At 46.6% G+C, this 20,156-nt stretch overlaps 20 non-coding genes across 20 annotated transcripts; all 20 read left to right on the plus strand.

Moving 5' to 3' along the window:
• Positions 1 to 169: 169 nt before the first annotated feature.
• On the plus strand, positions 170 to 284 carry LOC144800023 (U5 spliceosomal RNA). The gene has a single exon (XR_013603945.1). It is a non-coding gene; the product is annotated as a U5 spliceosomal RNA (small nuclear RNA).
• Positions 285 to 1,218: 934 nt separating this feature from the next.
• Positions 1,219 to 1,333, plus strand: LOC144800024 (U5 spliceosomal RNA). Its single transcript, XR_013603946.1, has one exon. It is a non-coding gene; the product is annotated as a U5 spliceosomal RNA (small nuclear RNA).
• Positions 1,334 to 2,266: 933 nt separating this feature from the next.
• LOC144800025 (U5 spliceosomal RNA) lies at positions 2,267 to 2,381 on the plus strand. Its single transcript, XR_013603947.1, has one exon. It is a non-coding gene; the product is annotated as a U5 spliceosomal RNA (small nuclear RNA).
• A 933-nt stretch (positions 2,382 to 3,314) lies between these two features.
• LOC144800666 (U5 spliceosomal RNA) lies at positions 3,315 to 3,429 on the plus strand. Its single transcript, XR_013604555.1, has one exon. It is a non-coding gene; the product is annotated as a U5 spliceosomal RNA (small nuclear RNA).
• A 921-nt stretch (positions 3,430 to 4,350) lies between these two features.
• LOC144800026 (U5 spliceosomal RNA) lies at positions 4,351 to 4,465 on the plus strand. Its single transcript, XR_013603948.1, has one exon. It is a non-coding gene; the product is annotated as a U5 spliceosomal RNA (small nuclear RNA).
• A 919-nt stretch (positions 4,466 to 5,384) lies between these two features.
• On the plus strand, positions 5,385 to 5,499 carry LOC144800645 (U5 spliceosomal RNA). The gene has a single exon (XR_013604536.1). It is a non-coding gene; the product is annotated as a U5 spliceosomal RNA (small nuclear RNA).
• Positions 5,500 to 6,423: 924 nt separating this feature from the next.
• LOC144800027 (U5 spliceosomal RNA) lies at positions 6,424 to 6,538 on the plus strand. Its single transcript, XR_013603949.1, has one exon. It is a non-coding gene; the product is annotated as a U5 spliceosomal RNA (small nuclear RNA).
• A 920-nt stretch (positions 6,539 to 7,458) lies between these two features.
• On the plus strand, positions 7,459 to 7,573 carry LOC144800596 (U5 spliceosomal RNA). Its single transcript, XR_013604490.1, has one exon. It is a non-coding gene; the product is annotated as a U5 spliceosomal RNA (small nuclear RNA).
• A 933-nt stretch (positions 7,574 to 8,506) lies between these two features.
• Positions 8,507 to 8,621, plus strand: LOC144800028 (U5 spliceosomal RNA). The gene has a single exon (XR_013603950.1). It is a non-coding gene; the product is annotated as a U5 spliceosomal RNA (small nuclear RNA).
• A 933-nt stretch (positions 8,622 to 9,554) lies between these two features.
• LOC144801180 (U5 spliceosomal RNA) lies at positions 9,555 to 9,669 on the plus strand. Its single transcript, XR_013605049.1, has one exon. It is a non-coding gene; the product is annotated as a U5 spliceosomal RNA (small nuclear RNA).
• A 934-nt stretch (positions 9,670 to 10,603) lies between these two features.
• On the plus strand, positions 10,604 to 10,718 carry LOC144800029 (U5 spliceosomal RNA). Its single transcript, XR_013603951.1, has one exon. It is a non-coding gene; the product is annotated as a U5 spliceosomal RNA (small nuclear RNA).
• Positions 10,719 to 11,651: 933 nt separating this feature from the next.
• On the plus strand, positions 11,652 to 11,766 carry LOC144800030 (U5 spliceosomal RNA). Its single transcript, XR_013603952.1, has one exon. It is a non-coding gene; the product is annotated as a U5 spliceosomal RNA (small nuclear RNA).
• Positions 11,767 to 12,686: 920 nt separating this feature from the next.
• LOC144800032 (U5 spliceosomal RNA) lies at positions 12,687 to 12,801 on the plus strand. The gene has a single exon (XR_013603954.1). It is a non-coding gene; the product is annotated as a U5 spliceosomal RNA (small nuclear RNA).
• Positions 12,802 to 13,735: 934 nt separating this feature from the next.
• Positions 13,736 to 13,850, plus strand: LOC144800704 (U5 spliceosomal RNA). The gene has a single exon (XR_013604592.1). It is a non-coding gene; the product is annotated as a U5 spliceosomal RNA (small nuclear RNA).
• Positions 13,851 to 14,783: 933 nt separating this feature from the next.
• On the plus strand, positions 14,784 to 14,898 carry LOC144800995 (U5 spliceosomal RNA). Its single transcript, XR_013604873.1, has one exon. It is a non-coding gene; the product is annotated as a U5 spliceosomal RNA (small nuclear RNA).
• Positions 14,899 to 15,831: 933 nt separating this feature from the next.
• On the plus strand, positions 15,832 to 15,946 carry LOC144800033 (U5 spliceosomal RNA). Its single transcript, XR_013603955.1, has one exon. It is a non-coding gene; the product is annotated as a U5 spliceosomal RNA (small nuclear RNA).
• Positions 15,947 to 16,880: 934 nt separating this feature from the next.
• On the plus strand, positions 16,881 to 16,995 carry LOC144800034 (U5 spliceosomal RNA). Its single transcript, XR_013603956.1, has one exon. It is a non-coding gene; the product is annotated as a U5 spliceosomal RNA (small nuclear RNA).
• A 934-nt stretch (positions 16,996 to 17,929) lies between these two features.
• Positions 17,930 to 18,044, plus strand: LOC144800826 (U5 spliceosomal RNA). Its single transcript, XR_013604710.1, has one exon. It is a non-coding gene; the product is annotated as a U5 spliceosomal RNA (small nuclear RNA).
• Positions 18,045 to 18,977: 933 nt separating this feature from the next.
• On the plus strand, positions 18,978 to 19,092 carry LOC144800035 (U5 spliceosomal RNA). Its single transcript, XR_013603957.1, has one exon. It is a non-coding gene; the product is annotated as a U5 spliceosomal RNA (small nuclear RNA).
• Positions 19,093 to 20,025: 933 nt separating this feature from the next.
• On the plus strand, positions 20,026 to 20,140 carry LOC144800667 (U5 spliceosomal RNA). The gene has a single exon (XR_013604556.1). It is a non-coding gene; the product is annotated as a U5 spliceosomal RNA (small nuclear RNA).
• The last annotated feature ends 16 nt before the right edge of the window (positions 20,141 to 20,156 follow it).

The raw sequence follows: 20,156 nt of genomic DNA on the forward strand, positions 1-20,156 counted from the left end.
TTGATTTTCTGTGCTTTGAGCAGAGACTCTGAAATTTGGGCCTGCTTCCCTCACCGGCCTGGTTCTTGTCCTCTTTCTTAGATTTTGAAAATACCTCTCAGGTCCTCACCCTCGCAATGACGGGGTCTTTGATGTGGTGCCACTTACCCCCAGAGAGCCATATTCTAACTTACTCTGGTTTCTCTTCAAAACGAAAAAATCTTTCGCCTTTTACTAAAGATTTCCGTGGAGAGGAACATTTACGAGTTTATTCAATTTTTTTAAGCCTTACCACAGGTGAGGCTGTTTATTGTGTGTTTAAAAGAAAAGCATTAGAAATTGGGGAATATCTGCGAGTTGTCTGCTGCTGTTTTTTGGGGACATGAGCTTAGGTGTTTTATTCCTGAACTCCTCTGCTTGCTCATTTGCATAGACAGAGTGCAGGAGAGGTGCATCATGGGAAAGAGCTTGTGCAGTGCATGAGATTGCTTTTCGTGACTATCTTGGAATTTCATGATAGCAGGCAGTATGTTTTCTCCTCTCTTAATATTCCTGCTGTCAGAGGCCAGACGTCACCCTCCTTTTTCAAGGTGGCACCTAGACTCACGCTGTGCTTTTCATAGGGCTTGCCCGTTATTTGTGCCCGTTGGAGGTGCCCCATAGAGGTTGGCCAATCCTGAGTCGGTGCCCTGAGAGGGTGGCCAATCCTGAGTCAGATTCCTCTCAGGTACACTTGAAGCGGCACGCCAGTCCTGTTTCATGTGCCTCTAGCCTAGACAGATATATGCTTCTATATTCAGGTTTAATGAAAGTACGTGCGAAAAAGGGACTTAAAGTGCATGGCTATGTGCAGAGCACAGTGGTGGCTCACAGCCTAACGATTGGAAGGATGGTGTGGAAAGCGTAAAATCGCTGGGGGACAAAAGTCCTACAGTGCCACTTCACCTAAAGCCTGATGCACGCTTCCCGTTCCCCTTGCCCAGCATCCGCAACGCCTCCTAATGAGCTGAGGTGTGTACAGAATAGAATTTGCATATTCCCAGACAGACGCATGGGAACTGTCCACCTTTTTGATTTTCTGTGCTTTGAGCAGAGACTCTGAAATTTGGGCCTGCTTCCCTCACCGGCCTGGTTCTTGTCCTCTTTCTTAGATTTTGAAAATACCTCTCAGGTCCTCACCCTCGCAATGACGGGGTCTTTGATGTGGTGCCACTTACCCCCAGAGAGCCATATTCTAACTTACTCTGGTTTCTCTTCAAAACGAAAAAATCTTTCGCCTTTTACTAAAGATTTCCGTGGAGAGGAACATTTACGAGTTTATTCAATTTTTTTAAGCCTTACCACAGGTGAGGCTGTTTATCGTGTGTTTAAAAGAAAAGCATTAGAAATTGGGGAATATCTGCGAGTTGTCTGCTGCTGTTTTTTGGGGACATGAGCTTAGGTGTTTTATTCCTGAACTCTCTGCTTGCTCATTTGCATAGACAGAGTGCAGGAGAGGTGCATCATGGGAAAGAGCTTGTGCAGTGCATGAGATTGCTTTTCGTGACTATCTTGGAATTTCACGATAGCAGGCAGTATGTTTTCTCCTCTCTTAATATTCCTGCTGTCAGAGGCCAGACGTCACCCTCCTTTTTCAAGGTGGCACCTAGACTCACGCTGTGCTTTTCATAGGGCTTGCCCGTTATTTGTGCCCGTTGGAGGTGCCCCATAGAGGTTGGCCAATCCTGAGTCGGTGCCCTGAGAGGGTGGCCAATCCTGAGTCAGATTCCTCTCAGGTACACTTGAAGCGGCACGCCAGTCCTGTTTCATGTGCCTCTAGCCTAGACAGATATATGCTTCTATATTCAGGTTTAATGAAAGTACGTGTGAAAAAGGGACTTAAAGTGCATGGCTATGTGCAGAGCACAGTGGTGGCTCACAGCCTAACGATTGGAAGGATGGTGTGGAAAGCGTAAAATCGCTAGGGGACAAAAGTCCTACAGTGCCCCTTCACCTAAAGCCTGATGCATGCTTCCCGTTCCCCTTGCCCAGCATCCGCAACGCCTCCTAATGAGCTGAGGTGTGTACAGAAAAGAATTTGCATATTCCCAGACAGACGCATGGGAACTGTCCACCTTTTTGATTTTCTGTGCTTTGAGCAGAGACTCTGAAATTTGGGCCTGCTTCCCTCACCGGCCTGGTTCTTGTCCTCTTTCTTAGATTTTGAAAATACCTCTCAGGTCCTCACCCTCGCAATGACGGGGTCTTTGATGTGGTGCCACTTACCCCCAGAGAGCCATATTCTAACTTACTCTGGTTTCTCTTCAAAACGAAAAAATCTTTCGCCTTTTACTAAAGATTTCCGTGGAGAGGAACATTTACGAGTTTATTCAATTTTTTTAAGCCTTACCACAGGTGAGGCTGTTTATCGTGTGTTTAAAAGATAAGCATTAGAAATTGAGGAATATCTGCGAGTTGTCTGATGCTGTTTTTTGGGGACATGAGCTTAGGTGTTTTATTCCTGAACTCTCTGCTTGCTCATTTGCATAGACAGAGTGCAGGAGAGGTGCATCATGGGAAAGAGCTTGTGCAGTGCATGAGATTGCTTTTTGTGACTATCTTGGAATTTCATGATAGCAGGCAGTATGTTTTCTCCTCTCTTAATATTCCTGCTGTCAGAGGCCAGACGTCACCCTCCTTTTTCAAGGTGGCACCTAGACTCACGCTGTGCTTTTCATAGGGCTTGCCCGTTATTTGTGCCCATTAGAGGTGCCCCATAGAGGTTGGCCAATCCTGAGTCGGTGCCCTGAGAGGGTGGCCAATCCTGAGTCAGATTCCTCTCAGGTACACTTGAAGCGGCACGCCAGTCCTGTTTCATGTGCCTCTAGCCTAGACAGATATATACTTCTATATTCAGGTTTAATGAAAGTACGTGCGAAAAAGGGACTTAAAGTGCATGGCTATGTGCAGAGCACAGTGGTGGCTCACAGCCTAACGATTGGAAGGATGGCGTGGAAAGCGTAAAATCGCTGGGGGACAAAAGTCCTACAGTGCCACTTCACCTAAAGCCTGATGCACGCTTCCCGTTCCCCTTGCCCAGCATCCGCAACGCCTCCTAATGAGCTGAGGTGTGTACAGAAAAGAATTTGCATATTCCCAGACAGACGCATGGGAACTGTCCACCTTTTTGATTTTCTGTGCTTTGAGCAGAGACTCTGAAATTTGGGACTGCTTCCCTCACCGGCCTGGTTCTTGTCCTCTTTCTTAGATTTTGAAAATACCTCTCAGGTCCTCACCCTCGCAATGACGGGGTCTTTAATGTGGTGCCACTTACCCCCAGAGAGCCATATTCTAACTTACTCTGGTTTCTCTTCAAAACGAAAAAATCTTTCGCCTTTTACTAAAGATTTCCGTGGAGAGGAACATTTACGAGTTTATTCAATTTTATTAAGCCTTACCACAGGTGAGGCTGTTTATCGTGTGTTTAAAAGAAAAGCATTAGAAATTGGGGAATATCTGCGAGTTGTCTGCTGCTTTTTTATTGGGGACATGAGCTTAGGTGTTTTATTCCTGAACTCTCTGCTTGCTCATTTGCATAGACAGAGTGCAGGAGAGGTGCATCATGGGAAAGAGCTTGTGCAGTGCATGAGATTGCTTTTCGTGACTATCTTGGAATTTCACGATAGCAGGCAGTATGTTTTCTCCTCTCTTAATATTCCTGCTGTCAGAGGCCAGACGTCACCCTCCTTTTTCATGGTGGCACCTAGACTCACGCTGTGCTTTTCATAGGGCTTGCCCATTATTTGTGCCCGTTAGAGGTTGGCCAATCCTGAGTCGGTGCCCTGAGAGGGTGGCCAATCCTGAGTCAGATTCCTCTCAGGTACACTTGAAGCAGCACGCCAGTCCTTTTTCATGTGCCTCTAGCCTAGACAGATATATACTTCTATATTCAGGTTTAATTAAAGTACGTGCGAAAAAGGGACTTAAAGTGCATGGCTATGTGCAGAGCACAGTGGTGGCTCACAGCCTATCGATTGGAAGGATGGTGTGGAAAGCGTAAAATCGCTGGGGGACAAAAGTCCTACAGTGCCACTTCACCTAAAGCCTGATGCACGCTTCCCGTTCCCCTTGCCCAGCAGCCGCAACGCCTCCTAATGAGCTGAGGTGTGTACAGAAAAGAATTTGCATATTCCCAGACAGACGCATGGGAACTGTCCACCTTTTTGATTTTCTGTGCTTTGAGCAGAGACTCTGAAATTTGGGCCTGCTTCCCTCACCGGCCTGGTTCTTGTCCTCTTTCTTAGAGCCTGAAAATACCTCTCAGGTCCTCACCCTCGCAATGACGGGGTCTTTGATGTGGTGCCACTTACCCCCAGAGAGCCATATTCTAACTTACTCTGGTTTCTCTTCAAAACGAAAAAATCTTTCGCCTTTTACTAAAGATTTCCGTGGAGAGGAACATTTACGAGTTTATTCAATTTTTTTAAGCCTTACCACAGGTGAGGCTGTTTATCGTGTGTTTAAAAGAAAAGCATTAGAAATTGGGAAATATCTGCGAGTTGCCTGCTGCTGTTTTTTGGGGACATGAGCTTAGGTGTTTTATTCCTCAACTCTCTGCTTGCTCATTTGCATAGACAGAGTGCAGGAGAGGTGCATCATGGGAAAGAGCTTGTGCAGTGCATGAGATTGCTTTTCGTGACTATCTTGGAATTTCACGATAGCAGGCAGTATGTTTTCTCCTCTCTTAATATTCCTGCTGTCAGAGGCCAGACGTCACCCTCCTTTTTCAAGGTGGCACCTAGACTCACGCTGTGCTTTTCATAGAGCTTGCCCGTTATTTGTGCCCGTTAGAGGTTGGCCAATCCTGAGTCGGTGCCCTGAGAGGGTTGCCAATCCTGAGTCAGATTCCTCTCAGGTACACTTGAAGCGGCACGCCAGTCCTGTTTTATGTGCCTCTAGCCTAGACAGATATATACTTCTATATTCAGGTTTAATGGAAGTAAGTGCGAAAAAGGGACTTAAAGTGCATGGCTATGTGCAGAGCACAGTGGTGGCTCACAGCCTATCGATTGGAAGGATGGTGTGGAAAGCGTAAAATGCTGGGGGACAAAAGTCCTACAGTGCCACTTCACCTAAAGCCTGATGCACGCTTCCCGTTCCCCTTGCCCAGCAGCCGCAACGCCTCCTAATGAGCTGAGGTGTGTACAGAAAAGAATTTGCATATTCCCAGACAGACGCATGGGAACTGTCCACCTTTTTGATTTTCTGTGCTTTGAGCAGAGACTCTGAAATTCGGGCCTGCTTCCCTCACCGGCCTGGTTCTTGTCCTCTTTCTTAGAGCCTGAAAATACCTCTCAGGTCCTCACCCTCGCAATGACGGGGTCTTTGATGTGGTGCCACTTACCCCCAGAGAGCCATTTTCTAACTTACTCTGGTTTCTCTTCAAAACGAAAAAATCTTTCGCCTTTTACTAAAGATTTCCGTGGAGAGGACCATTTACGAGTTTATTCAATTTTTTTAAGCCTTACCACAGGTGAGGCTGTTTATCGTGTGTTTAAAAGAAAAGCATTAGAAATTGGGGAATATCTGCGAGTTGTCTGCTGCTGTTTTTTGGGGACATGAGCTTAGGTGTTTTATTCCTGAACTCTCTGCTTGCTCATTTGCATAGACAGAGTGCAGGAGAGGTGCATCATGGGAAAGAGCTTGTGCAGTGCATGAGATTGCTTTTCGTGACTATCTTGAAATTTCACGATAGCAGGCAGTATGTTTTCTCCTCTCTTAATATTCCTGCTGTCAGAGGCCAGACGTCACCCTCCTTTTTCAAGGTGGCACCTAGACTCACGCTGTGCTTTTCATAGGGCTTGCCCGTTATTTGTGCCCGTTAGAGGTTGGCCAATCCTGAGTCGGTGCCCTGAGAGGGTGGCCAATCCTGAGTCAGATTCCTCTCAGGTACACTTGAAGCGGCACGCCAGTCCTGTTTCATGTGCCTCTAGCCTAGACAGATATATACTTCTATATTCAGGTTTAATGAAAGTACGTGCGAAAAAGGGACTTGAAGTGCATGGCTATGTGCAGAGCACAGTGGTGGCTCACAGCCTAACGATTGGAAGGATGGTGTGGAAAGCGTAAAATCGCTGGGGGACAAAAGTCCTACAGTGCCACTTCACCTAAAGCCTGATGCACGCTTCCCATTCCCCTTGCCCAGCAGCCGCAACACCTCCTAATGAGCTGAGGTGTGTACAGAAAAGAATTTGCATATTCCCAGACAGACGCATGGGAACTGTCCACCTTTTTGATTTATTTTCTGTGCTTTGAGTAGAGACTCTGAAATTTGGGACTGCTTCCCTCACCGGCCTGGTTCTTGTCCTCTTTCTTAGATTTTGAAAATACCTCTCAGGTCCTCACCCTCGCAATGACGGGGTCTTTAATGTGGTGCCACTTACCCCCAGAGAGCCATATTCTAACTTACTCTGGTTTCTCTTCAAAACGAAAAAATCTTTCGCCTTTTACTAAAGATTTCCGTGGAGAGGAACATTTACGAGTTTATTCAATTTTTTTAAGCCTTACCACAGGTGAGGCTGTTTATCGTGTGTTTAAAAGAAAAGCATTAGAAATTGGGGAATATCTGCGAGTTGTCTGCTGCTGTTTTTTGGGGACATGAGCTTAGGTGTTTTATTCCTGAACTCTCTGCTTGCTCATTTGCATAGACAGAGTGCAGGAGAGGTGCATCATGGGAAAGAGCTTGTGCAGTGCATGAGATTGCTTTTCGTGACTATCTTGGAATTTCACGATAGCAGGCAGTATGTTTTCTCCTCTCTTAATATTCCTGCTGTCAGAGGCCAGACGTCACCCTCCTTTTTCAAGGTGGCACCTAGACTCACGCTGTGCTTTTCATAGGGCTTGCCCGTTATTTGTGCCCGTTAGAGGTTGGCCAATCCTGAGTCGGTGCCCTGAGAGGGTGGCCAATCCTGAGTCAGATTCCTCTCAGGTACACTTGAAGCGGCACGCCAGTCCTGTTTCATGTGCCTCTAGCCTAGACAGATATATACTTCTATATTCAGGTTTAATGAAAGTACGTGCGAAAAAGGGACTTGAAGTGCATGGCTATGTGCAGAGCACAGTGGTGGCTCACAGCCTAACGATTGGAAGGATGGTGTGGAAAGCGTAAAATCGCTGGGGGACAAAAGTCCTACAGTGCCACTTCACCTAAAGCCTGATGCACGCTTCCCATTCCCCTTGCCCAGCAGCCGCAACACCTCCTAATGAGCTGAGGTGTGTACAGAAAAGAATTTGCATATTCCCAGACAGACGCATGGGAACTGTCCACCTTTTTGATTTTCTGTGCTTTGAGCAGAGACTCTGAAATTTGGGCCTGCTTCCCTCACCGGCCTGGTTCTTGTCCTCTTTCTTAGATTTTGAAAATACCTCTCAGGTCCTCACCCTCACAATGACGGGGTCTTTGATGTGGTGCCACTTACCCCCAGAGAGCCATATTCTAACTTACTCTGGTTTCTCTTCAAAACGAAAAAATCTTTCGCCTTTTACTAAAGATTTTCGTGGAGAGGAACATTTATGAGTTTATTCAATTTTTTTAAGCCTTACCACAGGTGAGGCTGTTTATTGTGTGTTTAAAAGAAAAGCATTAGAAATTGGGGAATATCTGCGAGTTGTCTGCTGCTGTTTTTTGGGGACATGAGCTTAGGTGTTTTATTCCTGAACTCTCTGCTCGCTCATTTGCATATACAGAGTGCAGGAGAGGTGCATCATGGGAAAGAGCTTGTGCAGTGCATGAGATTGCTTTTCGTGACTATCTTGGAATTTCACGATAGCAGGCAGTATGTTTTCTCCTCTCTTAATATTCCTGCTGTCAGAGGCCAGACGTCACCCTCCTTTTTCAAGGTGGCACCTAGACTCACGCTGTGCTTTTCATAGGGCTTGCCCGTTATTTGTGCCCGTTGGAGGTGCCCCATAGAGGTTGGCCAATCCTGAGTCGGTGCCCTGAGAGGGTGGCCAATCCTGAGTCAGATTCCTCTCAGGTACACTTGAAGCGGCACGCCAGTCCTGTTTCATGTGCCTCTAGCCTAGACAGATATATGCTTCTATATTCAGGTTTAATGAAAGTACGTGCGAAAAAGGGACTTAAAGTGCATGGCTATGTGCAGAGCACAGTGGTGGCTCACAGCCTAACGATTGGAAGGATGGTGTGGAAAGCGTAAAATCGCTGGGGGACAAAAGTCCTACAGTGCCACTTCACCTAAAGCCTGATGCACGCTTCCCGTTCCCCTTGCCCAGCATCCGCAACGCCTCCTAATGAGCTGAGGTGTGTACAGAAAAGAATTTGCATATTCCCAGACAGACGCATGGGAACTGTCCACCTTTTTGATTTTCTGTGCTTTGAGCAGAGACTCTGAAATTTGGGCCTGCTTCCCTCACCGGCCTGGTTCTTGTCCTCTTTCTTAGATTTTGAAAATACCTCTCAGGTCCTCACCCTCGCAATGACGGGGTCTTTGATGTGGTGCCACTTACCCCCAGAGAGCCATATTCTAACTTACTCTGGTTTCTCTTCAAAACGAAAAAATCTTTCGCCTTTTACTAAAGATTTCCGTGGAGAGGAACATTTACGAGTTTATTCAATTTTTTTAAGCCTTACCACAGGTGAGGCTGTTTATTGTGTGTTTAAAAGAAAAGCATTAGAAATTGGGGAATATCTGCGAGTTGTCTGCTGCTGTTTTTTGGGGACATGAGCTTAGGTGTTTTATTCCTGAACTCTCTGCTTGCTCATTTGCATATACAGAGTGCAGGAGAGGTGCATCATGGGAAAGAGCTTGTGCAGTGCATGAGATTGCTTTTCGTGACTATCTTGGAATTTCACGATAGCAGGCAGTATGTTTTCTCCTCTCTTAATATTCCTGCTGTCAGAGGCCAGACGTCACCCTCCTTTTTCAAGGTGGCACCTAGACTCACGCTGTGCTTTTCATAGGGCTTGCCCGTTATTTGTGCCCGTTGGAGGTGCCCCATAGAGGTTGGCCAATCCTGAGTCGGTGCCCTGAGAGGGTGGCCAATCCTGAGTCAGATTCCTCTCAGGTACACTTGAAGCGGCACGCCAGTCCTGTTTCATGTGCCTCTAGCCTAGACAGATATATACTTCTATATTCAGGTTTAATGAAAGTACGTGCGAAAAAGGGACTTAAAGTGCATGGCTATGTGCAGAGCACAGTGGTGGCTCACAGCCTAACGATTGGAAGGATGGTGTGGAAAGCGTAAAATCGCTGGGGGACAAAAGTCCTACAGTGCCACTTCACCTAAAGCCTGATGCACGCTTCCCGTTCCCCTTGCCCAGCAGCCGCAATGCCTCCTAATGAGCTGAGGTGTGTACAGAAAAGAATTTGCATATTCCCAGACAGACGCATGGGAACTGTCCACCTTTTTGATTTTCTGTGCTTTGAGCAGAGACTCTGAAATTTGGGCCTGCTTCCCTCACCGGCCTGGTTCTTGTCCTCTTTCTTAGATTTTGAAAATACCTCTCAGGTCCTCACCCTCGCAATGACGGGGTCTTTGATGTGGTGCCACTTACCCCCAGAGAGCCATATTCTAACTTACTCTGGTTTCTCTTCAAAACGAAAAAATCTTTCGCCTTTTACTAAAGATTTCCGTGGAGAGAAACATTTACGAGTTTATTCAATTTTTTTAAGCCTTACCACAGGTGAGGCTGTTTATTGTGTGTTTAAAAGAAAAGCATTAGAAATTGGGGAATATCTGCGAGTTGTCTGCTGCTGTTTTTTGGGGACATGAGCTTAGGTGTTTTATTCCTGAACTCCTCTGCTTGCTCATTTGCATAGACAGAGTGCAGGAGAGGTGCATCATGGGAAAGAGCTTGTGCAGTGCATGAGATTGCTTTTCGTGACTATCTTGGAATTTCATGATAGCAGGCAGTATGTTTTCTCCTCTCTTAATATTCCTGCTGTCAGAGGCCAGACGTCACCCTCCTTTTTCAAGGTGGCACCTAGACTCACGCTGTGCTTTTCATAGGGCTTGCCCGTTATTTGTGCCCGTTGGAGGTGCCCCATAGAGGTTGGCCAATCCTGAGTCGGTGCCCTGACAGGGTGGCCAATCCTGAGTCAGATTCCTCTCAGGTACACTTGAAGCGGCACGCCAGTCCTGTTTCATGTGCCTCTAGCCTAGACAGATATATGCTTCTATATTCAGGTTTAATGAAAGTACGTGCGAAAAAGGGACTTAAAGTGCATGGCTATGTGCAGAGCACAGTGGTGGCTCACAGCCTAACGATTGGAAGGATGGTGTGGAAAGCGTAAAATCGCTGGGGGACAAAAGTCCTACAGTGCCACTTCACCTAAAGCCTGATGCACGCTTCCCGTTCCCCTTGCCCAGCATCCGCAACGCCTCCTAATGAGCTGAGGTGTGTACAGAAAAGAATTTGCATATTCCCAGACAGACGCATGGGAACTGTCCACCTTTTTGATTTTCTGTGCTTTGAGCAGAGACTCTGAAATTTGGGCCTGCTTCCCTCACCGGCCTGGTTCTTGTCCTCTTTCTTAGATTTTGAAAATACCTCTCAGGTCCTCACCCTCGCAATGACGGGGTCTTTGATGTGGTGCCACTTACCCCCAGAGAGCCATATTCTAACTTACTCTGGTTTCTCTTCAAAACGAAAAAATCTTTCGCCTTTTACTAAAGATTTCCGTGGAGAGGAACATTTACGAGTTTATTCAATTTTTTTAAGCCTTACCACAGGTGAGGCTGTTTATCGTGTGTTTAAAAGAAAAGCATTAGAAATTGAGGAATATCTGCGAGTTGTCTGATGCTGTTTTTTGGGGACATGAGCTTAGGTGTTTTATTCCTGAACTCTCTGCTTGCTCATTTGCATAGACAGAGTGCAGGAGAGGTGCATCATGGGAAAGAGCTTGTGCAGTGCATGAGATTGCTTTTTGTGACTATCTTGGAATTTCACGATAGCAGGCAGTATGTTTTCTCCTCTCTTAATATTCCTGCTGTCAGAGGCCAGACGTCACCCTCCTTTTTCAAGGTGGCACCTAGACTCACGCTGTGCTTTTCATAGGGCTTGCCCGTTATTTGTGCCCGTTGGAGGTGCCCCATAGAGGTTGGCCAATCCTGAGTCGGTGCCCTGAGAGGGTGGCCAATCCTGAGTCAGATTCCTCTCAGGTACACTTGAAGCGGCACGCCAGTCCTGTTTCATGTGCCTCTAGCCTAGACAGATATATACTTCTATATTCAGGTTTAATGAAAGTACGTGCGAAAAAGGGACTTAAAGTGCATGGCTATGTGCAGAGCACAGTGGTGGCTCACAGCCTAACGATTGGAAGGATGGTGTGGAAAGCGTAAAATCGCTGGGGGACAAAAGTCCTACAGTGCCGCTTCACCTAAAGCCTGATGCACGCTTCCCGTTCCCCTTGCCCAGCAGCCGCAACGCCTCCTAATGAGCTGAGGTGTGTACAGAAAAGAATTTGCATATTCCCAGACAGACGCATGGGAACTGTCCACCTTTTTCATTTTCTGTGCTTTGAGCAGAGACTCTGAAATTTGGGCCTGCTTCCCTCACCGGCCTGGTTCTTGTCCTCTTTCTTAGAGCCTGAAAATACCTCTCAGGTCCTCACCCTCGCAATGACGGGGTCTTTGATGTGGTGCCACTTACCCCCAGAGAGCCATATTCTAACTTACTCTGGTTTCTCTTCAAAACGAAAAAATCTTTCGCCTTTTACTAAAGATTTCCGTGGAGAGGAACATTTACGAGTTTATTCAATTTTTTTAAGCCTTACCACAGGTGAGGCTGTTTATTGTGTGTTTAAAAGAAAAGCATTAGAAATTGGGGAATATCTGCGAGTTGTCTGCTGCTGTTTTTTGGGGACATGAGCTTAGGTGTTTTATTCCTGAACTCTCTGCTTGCTCATTTGCATATACAGAGTGCAGGAGAGGTGCATCATGGGAAAGAGCTTGTGCAGTGCATGAGATTGCTTTTCGTGACTATCTTGGAATTTCATGATAGCAGGCAGTATGTTTTCTCCTCTCTTAATATTCCTGCTGTCAGAGGCCAGACGTCACCCTCCTTTTTCAAGGTGGCACCTAGACTCACGCTGTGCTTTTCATAGGGCTTGCCCGTTATTTGTGCCCGTTGGAGGTGCCCCATAGAGGTTGGCCAATCCTGAGTCGGTGGCCAATCCTGAGTCAGATTCCTCTCAGGTACACTTGAAGCGGCACGCCAGTCCTGTTTCATGTGCCTCTAGCCTAGACAGATATATACTTCTATATTCAGGTTTAATGAAAGTACGTGCGAAAAAGGGACTTAAAGTGCATGGCTATGTGCAGAGCACAGTGGTGGCTCACAGCCTATCGATTGGAAGGATGGTGTGGAAAGCGTAAAATCGCTGGGGGACGAAAGTCCTACAGTGCCACTTCACCTAAAGCCTGATGCACGCTTCCCGTTCCCCTTGCACAGCAGCTGCAACGCCTCCTAATGAGCTGAGGTGTGTACAGAAAAGAATTTGCATATTCCCAGACAGACGCATGGGAACTGTCCACCTTTTTGATTTTCTGTGCTTTGAGCAGAGACTCTGAAATTTGGGCCTGCTTCCCTCACCGGCCTGGTTCTTGTCCTCTTTCTTAGATTTTGAAAATACCTCTCAGGTCCTCACCCTCGCAATGACGGGGTCTTTGATGTGGTGCCACTTACCCCCAGAGAGCCATATTCTAAATTACTCTGGTTTCTCTTCAAAACGAAAAAATCTTTCGCCTTTTACTAAAGATTTCCGTGGAGAGGAACATTTACGAGTTTATTCAATTTTTTTAAGCCTTACCACAGGTGAGGCTGTTTATTGTGTGTTTAAAAGAAAAGCATTAGAAATTGGGGAATATGTGCGAGTTGTCTGCTGCTGTTTTTTGGGGACATGAGCTTAGGTGTTTTATTCCTGAACTCCTCTGCTTGCTCATTTGCATAGACAGAGTGCAGGAGAGGTGCATCATGGGAAAGAGCTTGTGCAGTGCATGAGATTGCTTTTCGTGACTATCTTGGAATTTCATGATAGCAGGCAGTATGTTTTCTCCTCTCTTAATATTCCTGCTGTCAGAGGCCAGACGTCACCCTCCTTTTTCAAGGTGGCACCTAGACTCACGCTGTGCTTTTCATAGGGCTTGCCCGTTATTTGTGCCCGTTGGAGGTGCCCCATAGAGGTTGGCCAATCCTGAGTCGGTGCCCTGAGAGGGTGGCCAATCCTGAGTCAGATTCCTCTCAGGTACACTTGAAGCGGCACGCCAGTCCTGTTTCATGTGCCTCTAGCCTAGACAGATATATGCTTCTATATTCAGGTTTAATGAAAGTACGTGCGAAAAAGGGACTTAAAGTGCATGGCTATGTGCAGAGCACAGTGGTGGCTCACAGCCTAACGATTGGAAGGATGGTGTGGAAAGCGTAAAATCGCTGGGGGACAAAAGTCCTACAGTGCCACTTCACCTAAAGCCTGATGCACGCTTCCCGTTCCCCTTGCCCAGCATCCGCAACGCCTCCTAATGAGCTGAGGTGTGTACAGAAAAGAATTTGCATATTCCCAGACAGACGCATGGGAACTGTCCACCTTTTTGATTTTCTGTGCTTTGAGCAGAGACTCTGAAATTTGGGCCTGCTTCCCTCACCGGCCTGGTTCTTGTCCTCTTTCTTAGATTTTGAAAATACCTCTCAGGTCCTCACCCTCGCAATGACGGGGTCTTTGATGTGGTGCCACTTACCCCCAGAGAGCCATATTCTAACTTACTCTGGTTTCTCTTCAAAACGAAAAAATCTTTCGCCTTTTACTAAAGATTTCCGTGGAGAGGAACATTTACGAGTTTATTCAATTTTGTTAAGCCTTACCACAGGTGAGGCTGTTTATCGTATGTTTAAAAGAAAAGCATTAGAAATTGAGGAATATCTGCGAGTTGTCTGATGCTGTTTTTTGGGGACATGAGCTTAGGTGTTTTATTCCTGAACTCTCTGCTTGCTCATTTGCATAGACAGAGTGCAGGAGAGGTGCATCATGGGAAAGAGCTTGTGCAGTGCATGAGATTGCTTTTCGTGACTATCTTGGAATTTCACGATAGCAGGCAGTATGTTTTCTCCTCTCTTAATATTCCTGCTGTCAGAGGCCAGACGTCACCCTCCTTTTTCAAGGTGGCACCTAGACTCACGCTGTGCTTTTCATAGGGCTTGCCCTTTATTTGTGCCCGTTGGAGGTGCCCCATAGAGGTTGGCCAATCCTGAGTCGGTGCCCTGAGAGGGTGGCCAATCCTGAGTCAGATTCCTCTCAGGTACACTTGAAGCGGCACGCCAGTCCTGTTTCATGTGCCTCTAGCCTAGACAGATATATACTTCTATATTCAGGTTTAATGAAAGTACGTGCGAAAAAGGGACTTAAAGTGCATGGCTATGTGCAGAGCACAGTGGTGGCTCACAGCCTAACGATTGGAAGGATGGTGTGGAAAGCGTAAAATCGCTGGGGGACAAAAGTCCTACAGTGCCACTTCACCTAAAGCCTGATGCACGCTTCCCGTTCCCCTTGCCCAGCAGCCGCAACGCCTCCTAATGAGCTGAGGTGTGTACAGAAAAGAATTTGCATATTCCCAGACAGACGCATGGGAACTGTCCACCTTTTTGATTTTCTGTGCTTTGAGCAGAGACTCTGAAATTTGGGCCTGCTTCCCTCACCGGCCTGGTTCTCGTCCTCTTTCTTAGATTTTGAAAATACCTCTCAGGTCCTCACCCTCGCAATGACGGGGTCTTTGATGTGGTGCCACTTACCCCCAGAGAGCCATATTCTAACTTACTCTGGTTTCTCTTCAAAATAAAAAAATATTTCGCCTTTTACTAAAGATTTCCGTGGAGAGGAACATTTACGAGTTTATTCAATTTTTTTAAGCCTTACCACAGGTGAGGCTGTTTATCGTGTGTTTAAAAGAAAAGCATTAGAAATTGGGGAATATCTGCGAGTTGTCTGCTGCTGTTTTTTGGGGACATGAGCTTAGGTGTTTTATTCCTGAACTCTCTGCTTGCTCATTTGCATAGACAGAGTGCAGGAGAGGTGCATCATGGGAAAGAGCTTGTGCAGTGCATGAGATTGCTTTTCGTGACTATCTTGGAATTTCACGATAGCAGGCAGTATGTTTTCTCCTCTCTTAATATTCCTGCTGTCAGAGGCCAGACGTCACCCTCCTTTTTCAAGGTGGCACCTAGACTCACGCTGTGCTTTTCATAGGGCTTGCCCGTTATTTGTGCCCGTTGGAGGTGCCCCATAGAGGTTGGCCAATCCTGAGTCGGTGCCCTGAGAGGGTGGCCAATCCTGAGTCAGATTCCTCTCAGGTACACTTGAAGCGGCACGCCAGTCCTGTTTCATGTGCCTCTAGCCTAGACAGATATATACTTCTATATTCAGGTTTAATGAAAGTACGTGCGAAAAAGGGACTTAAAGTGCATGGCTATGTGCAGAGCACAGTGGTGGCTCACAGCCTATCGATTGGAAGGATGGTGTGGAAAGCGTAAAATCGCTGGGGGACGAAAGTCCTACAGTGCCACTTCACCTAAAGCCTGATGCACGCTTCCCGTTCCCCTTGCACAGCAGCTGCAACGCCTCCTAATGAGCTGAGGTGTGTACAGAAAAGAATTTGCATATTCCCAGACAGACGCATGGGAACTGTCCACCTTTTTGATTTTCTGTGCTTTGAGCAGAGACTCTGAAATTTGGGCCTGCTTCCCTCACCGGCCTGGTTCTTGTCCTCTTTCTTAGATTTTGAAAATACCTCTCAGGTCCTCACCCTCGCAATGACGGGGTCTTTGATGTGGTGCCACTTACCCCCAGAGAGCCATATTCTAACTTACTCTGGTTTCTCTTCAAAACGAAAAAATCTTTCGCCTTTTACTAAAGATTTCCGTGGAGAGGAACATTTACGAGTTTATTCAATTTTTTTAAGCCTTACCACAGGTGAGGCTGTTTATTGTGTGTTTAAAAGAAAAGCATTAGAAATTGGGGAATATCTGCGAGTTGTCTGCTGCTGTTTTTTGGGGACATGAGCTTAGGTGTTTTATTCCTGAACTCCTCTGCTTGCTCATTTGCATAGACAGAGTGCAGGAGAGGTGCATCATGGGAAAGAGCTTGTGCAGTGCATGAGATTGCTTTTCGTGACTATCTTGGAATTTCATGATAGCAGGCAGTATGTTTTCTCCTCTCTTAATATTCCTGCTGTCAGAGGCCAGACGTCACCCTCCTTTTTCAAGGTGGCACCTAGACTCACGCTGTGCTTTTCATAGGGCTTGCCCGTTATTTGTGCCCGTTGGAGGTGCCCCATAGAGGTTGGCCAATCCTGAGTCGGTGCCCTGAGAGGGTGGCCAATCCTGAGTCAGATTCCTCTCAGGTACACTTGAAGCGGCACGCCAGTCCTGTTTCATGTGCCTCTAGCCTAGACAGATATATGCTTCTATATTCAGGTTTAATGAAAGTACGTGCGAAAAAGGGACTTAAAGTGCATGGCTATGTGCAGAGCACAGTGGTGGCTCACAGCCTAACGATTGGAAGGATGGTGTGGAAAGCGTAAAATCGCTGGGGGACAAAAGTCCTACAGTGCCACTTCACCTAAAGCCTGATGCACGCTTCCCGTTCCCCTTGCCCAGCATCCGCAACGCCTCCTAATGAGCTGAGGTGTGTACAGAATAGAATTTGCATATTCCCAGACAGACGCATGGGAACTGTCCACCTTTTTGATTTTCTGTGCTTTGAGCAGAGACTCTGAAATTTGGGCCTGCTTCCCTCACCGGCCTGGTTCTTGTCCTCTTTCTTAGATTTTGAAAATACCTCTCAGGTCCTCACCCTCGCAATGACGGGGTCTTTGATGTGGTGCCACTTACCCCCAGAGAGCCATATTCTAACTTACTCTGGTTTCTCTTCAAAACGAAAAAATCTTTCGCCTTTTACTAAAGATTTCCGTGGAGAGGAACATTTACGAGTTTATTCAATTTTTTTAAGCCTTACCACAGGTGAGGCTGTTTATTGTGTGTTTAAAAGAAAAGCATTAGAAATTGGGGAATATCTGCGAGTTGTCTGCTGCTGTTTTTTGGGGACATGAGCTTAGGTGTTTTATTCCTGAACTCCTCTGCTTGCTCATTTGCATAGACAGAGTGCAGGAGAGGTGCATCATGGGAAAGAGCTTGTGCAGTGCATGAGATTGCTTTTCGTGACTATCTTGGAATTTCATGATAGCAGGCAGTATGTTTTCTCCTCTCTTAATATTCCTGCTGTCAGAGGCCAGACGTCACCCTCCTTTTTCAAGGTGGCACCTAGACTCACGCTGTGCTTTTCATAGGGCTTGCCCGTTATTTGTGCCCGTTGGAGGTGCCCCATAGAGGTTGGCCAATCCTGAGTCGGTGCCCTGAGAGGGTGGCCAATCCTGAGTCAGATTCCTCTCAGGTACACTTGAAGCGGCACGCCAGTCCTGTTTCATGTGCCTCTAGCCTAGACAGATATATACTTCTATATTCAGGTTTAATGAAAGTACGTGCGAAAAAGGGACTTAAAGTGCATGGCTATGTGCAGAGCACAGTGGTGGCTCACAGCCAAACGATTGGAAGGATGGTGTGGAAAGCGTAAAATCGCTGGGGGACAAAAGTCCTACAGTGCCACTTCACCTAAAGCCTGATGCACGCTTCCCGTTCCCCTTGCCCAGCATCCGCAACGCCTCCTAATGAGCTGAGGTGTGTACAGAAAAGAATTTGCATATTCCCAGACAGACGCATGGGAACTGTCCACCTTTTTGATTTTCTGTGCTTTGAGCAGAGACTCTGAAATTTGGGACTGCTTCCCTCACCGGCCTGGTTCTTGTCCTCTTTCTTAGATTTTGAAAATACCTCTCAGGTCCTCACCCTCGCAATGGCGGGGTCTTTAATGTGGTGCCACTTACCCCCAGAGAGCCATATTCTAACTTAGTCTGGTTTCTCTTCAAAACGAAAAAATCTTTCGCCTTTTACTAAAGATTTCCGTGGAGAGGAACATTTACGAGTTTATTCAATTTTTTTAAGCCTTACCACAGGTGAGGCTGTTTATCGTGTGTTTAAAAGAAAAGCATTAGAAATTGGGGAATATCTGCGAGTTGTCTGCTGCTGTTTTTTGGGGACATGAGCTTAGGTGTTTTATTCCTGAACTCTCTGCTTGCTCATTTGCATAGACAGAGTGCAGGAGAGGTGCATCATGGGAAAGAGCTTGTGCAGTGCATGAGATTGCTTTTCGTGACTATCTTGGAATTTCACGATAGCAGGCAGTATGTTTTCTCCTCTCTTAATATTCCTGCTGTCAGAGGCCAGACGTCACCCTCCTTTTTCAAGGTGGCACCTAGACTCACGCTGTGCTTTTCATAGGGCTTGCCCGTTATTTGTGCCCGTTGGAGGTGCCCCATAGAGGTTGGCCAATCCTGAGTCGGTGCCCTGAGAGGGTGGCCAATCCTGAGTCAGATTCCTCTCAGGTACACTTGAAGCGGCACGCCAGTCCTGTTTCATGTGCCTCTAGCCTAGACAGATATATGCTTCTATATTCAGGTTTAATGAAAGTACGTGTGAAAAAGGGACTTAAAGTGCATGGCTATGTGCAGAGCACAGTGGTGGCTCACAGCCTAACGATTGGAAGGATGGTGTGGAAAGCGTAAAATCGCTAGGGGACAAAAGTCCTACAGTGCCCCTTCACCTAAAGCCTGATGCATGCTTCCCGTTCCCCTTGCCCAGCATCCGCAACGCCTCCTAATGAGCTGAGGTGTGTACAGAAAAGAATTTGCATATTCCCAGACAGACGCATGGGAACTGTCCACCTTTTTGATTTTCTGTGCTTTGAGCAGAGACTCTGAAATTTGGGCCTGCTTCCCTCACCGGCCTGGTTCTTGTCCTCTTTCTTAGATTTTGAAAATACCTCTCAGGTCCTCACCCTCGCAATGACGGGGTCTTTGATGTGGTGCCACTTACCCCCAGAGAGCCATATTCTAACTTACTCTGGTTTCTCTTCAAAACGAAAAAATCTTTCGCCTTTTACTAAAGATTTCCGTGGAGAGGAACATTTACGAGTTTATTCAATTTTTTTAAGCCTTACCACAGGTGAGGCTGTTTATCGTGTGTTTAAAAGATAAGCATTAGAAATTGAGGAATATCTGCGAGTTGTCTGATGCTGTTTTTTGGGGACATGAGCTTAGGTGTTTTATTCCTGAACTCTCTGCTTGCTCATTTGCATAGACAGAGTGCAGGAGAGGTGCATCATGGGAAAGAGCTTGTGCAGTGCATGAGATTGCTTTTTGTGACTATCTTGGAATTTCATGATAGCAGGCAGTATGTTTTCTCCTCTCTTAATATTCCTGCTGTCAGAGGCCAGACGTCACCCTCCTTTTTCAAGGTGGCACCTAGACTCACGCTGTGCTTTTCATAGGGCTTGCCCGTTATTTGTGCCCATTAGAGGTGCCCCATAGAGGTTGGCCAATCCTGAGTCGGTGCCCTGAGAGGGTGGCCAATCCTGAGTCAGATTCCTCTCAGGTACACTTGAAGCGGCACGCCAGTCCTGTTTCATGTGCCTCTAGCCTAGACAGATATATACTTCTATATTCAGGTTTAATGAAAGTACGTGCGAAAAAGGGACTTAAAGTGCATGGCTATGTGCAGAGCACAGTGGTGGCTCACAGCCTAACGATTGGAAGGATGGCGTGGAAAGCGTAAAATCGCTGGGGGACAAAAGTCCTACAGTGCCACTTCACCTAAAGCCTGATGCACGCTTCCCGTTCCCCTTGCCCAGCATCCGCAACGCCTCCTAATGAGCTGAGGTGTGTACAGAAAAGAATTTGCATATTCCCAGACAGACGCATGGGAACTGTCCACCTTTTTGATTTTCTGTGCTTTGAGCAGAGACTCTGAAATTTGGGACTGCTTCCCTCACCGGCCTGGTTCTTGTCCTCTTTCTTAGATTTTGAAAATACCTCTCAGGTCCTCACCCTCGCAATGACGGGGTCTTTAATGTGGTGCCACTTACCCCCAGAGAGCCATATTCTAACTTACTCTGGTTTCTCTTCAAAACGAAAAAATCTTTCGCCTTTTACTAAAGATTTCCGTGGAGAGGAACATTTACGAGTTTATTCAATTTTATTAAGCCTTACCACAGGTGAGGCTGTTTATCGTGTGTTTA

This window comes from Lissotriton helveticus, chromosome 12 (genome assembly GCF_964261635.1).
Source record: "Lissotriton helveticus chromosome 12, aLisHel1.1, whole genome shotgun sequence".
Taxonomy (NCBI): Eukaryota; Metazoa; Chordata; class Amphibia; order Caudata; family Salamandridae; genus Lissotriton; species Lissotriton helveticus.